Genomic DNA, 2,872 nt, shown 5'->3' with positions numbered 1-2,872 from the left:
TCTGTTCCCCCATATGATGTAGAATAGAAGATGGCATCTGGTCTAATTTTTGATGTACAATATAAGGTGACCTATGGTATCCCTAAAGATGTACGATATAAGGTGATCTCTGGTCTTATTAATTTTTTATTACCTCTGGTATTCGCATTAAGATTATGGAAATAAACGTAAGTCTTATATTGTCCATCAATAAGGATTTCATACTTCACAAATTATAGTATATGAATGAGACAAAGGTTATCTTATGTTGTACATTATTACGATGTTATTGAAACTTGTAAGTAGGCAATAATTTAAAATCATGGTATGTGTAGAATTATTTTTCAAATCCTCTCAGAAAAAGAAATAGTGACCCTAATTTTTGACCGGGGAAAAAGTGCTTATCCGAATTCTCTAAATGTTCATGTATGTAGTTGGAATATGGAGGATTAGTCAAATTGCTTGTCTTCAAATACAGTGTATGTATCCCAAAGTTAAATAACAATTGGTGCATTTTTTAAATTTTATTTCCTTTTCTAATGAAGTTTTGATGGGTTTATGAATTTGATGTGTTAATTCCAGGGAAAGGGGAGGATAACTCCATGCAGCCTCAAACTTTGCAATACAGGGTGTACATCTTCTTTGTAAGATAAATAAAAATCAGGAATTTCGGGCAAAGATTGTTAAAGTGATGATGTCGCCTATTTAAGCATGATCTCATAAGGAAGACAAAAGAGACATTAAATAATTTATCAACAAATAACTATTCCATAATGTTAAAAGATTGGTGAAAAGTCCGAGCACATGAAAAAGGGGCTGTAGGGGGCAAAATCTTCACCCCCCCCCCCCCCTGCTTGTTAGAGATCTGAGAATGCAGAGCCTGGACTACGTCGTTTAATCTAAGTCGTTTACTATTAGTAAGGAGATCAGCGGTTGGGCACTGTGTTATATAGATACTATAACCTTAAATGGAATGATAAAATCATAGGGGAGACCACAGGTCACCCAACATAATCCATAAATGTTAAACTCTAATGTCTTTTTATATTGCAGTTAATGTTGCTCAGCAACCCCCCTTCCCCTCTTTGTTTTCTAATACCAATCACAGATGGTTCTTCCCTTGACAAAAATAAATTTTCTGGGTTTTTTTTTTTACACTGAAAATGCTTCACAGTATAACGATTTATTCTATTTTCACTTTACGTATGCAACGCACTACATTTTGTAGCGGAGTAAACAGACCCGATAGACGTAAACTGCGCGGGGGACCTAAGGTCCTAGTTCAGCGTACGTTTTATCCTTCTGCGGTTAACACGAGAAGTGTTATGAACGTCGGGATCGGGATTCAAGATGGCAACACCTCCTTTTTCAACTCAGTCAAATTTTTTTATGTTTTTAGCATTTTACTTAACCTTACACCAGCAAAGCTGTGATACAAATAGTCCGTTTGAGTCCAGGATCTCAAAGTATTGTTTGGCAGGTATTATTTCTGTGAGAAAAGCAAGTTTTCAGCAATATGTGTCATTTTCACTTTGGAACACTCGTCAGATTTATCTGGGTCACAAACTATTGTGTATGAGAGACCAGTACAGCAATGTTATGAAATTTATTCCAAATATTAAACGAAATAACTGTTCTTGTATCGTCTCTCTCATTATGTTATGTGGAGATATTCACTCAAATCCAGGGCCAACAAACGTCAACATGCCCTCCAATATTGACGAATCACACTACCAGTGCTTCAATCAGAAAGGAATGCATTTTGTACATTTAAACGTGAGGTCCTTATTACCCAAAATATCACAACTACGAATTTTTGCTACAAAATCGAAAGCCTCAGTCATAGCAGTTAGTGAGACATGCGCAGCATTGTTAAGGCTTGAATAAGGGGGCGGGGCCTAATTTATACGGGAAAAGTATACTATGACATCACACAAAAATATGACATTTATGTAGTTCTCATTATACTTGTAAATGAAATAATTTGCAACACTGAACAGTATTAGCATAATAAACAACATTATAACTTATTAATGCATTAAAAAAAGTTGCTAGTTAAATCCCTTGTAGCTGGTTAAGAACTTGTAAACATGACGTCATACTGGTAAAAATGACGTACTTCATGTGCTGTGAGAGGCAAATTGAGAAATTGTTTATCAACGAAAAATGGGTTTTATTATTAAACGGAATATTATTTACAGATCTTAAATAGTCGATTAATACTAAGGTATAGCCTTTGTTTAGTGCGATTGTTAATTAACTACAAAGAGAATGTATTTTATTAATTATGTCGTGTTTTATGTACAGGTTACGTATATTTTACATCGAGATGCCTCATAAAATCGTACTTTCGCAAGGGCATACACTGCATAGATCTGAACCATTTTTTAAATATACATAAAGGATATATTCCTTAACTTGAAAAGTGCTGCTGCTTTCTTTAAATCGAGGCCGTGATTTTATAAGTACACAAAATATTTGGTAAAATTCTAACATATTTCGACATTGGCCTATTTACGTAAACATTTAAGTATTAAAACGCGAATTCTATTCAAAGCAGCAGCACTTTTCAGAAACTACAAAGTACACAGAAACAATTAATAGCTTGAATTTTAAATTTCAATTAGGGTATGCCCTTGCAATATTGAAATTTGTTATTGACCTACATTCCGTGTACCTGCTATGCGTTCATCACGTGACTGTCCATCGATGGGACCAAACTCTACACAGTACAGAGTATGTTATACTATGCTACGAGGGTTGATCCAAAACTTCGTGGAATTTCTTTCTAAAATTTTATCGTGATTTGATGAAATCAATCAACAGGCATATTCATAATATAGAGTCATAATGCAACATTATTGGAAAATTTCAACACTTTCCATTCACCAAT

Source organism: Saccostrea cucullata, unplaced genomic scaffold (assembly GCF_032062105.1).
Source record: "Saccostrea cucullata isolate Sc308-1 unplaced genomic scaffold, CSIRO_AGI_Scuc_v1 ctg4314, whole genome shotgun sequence".
In the NCBI taxonomy this organism is placed as follows: Eukaryota; Metazoa; Mollusca; class Bivalvia; order Ostreida; family Ostreidae; genus Saccostrea; species Saccostrea cuccullata.
This window is presented reverse-complemented; position numbering follows the sequence as displayed.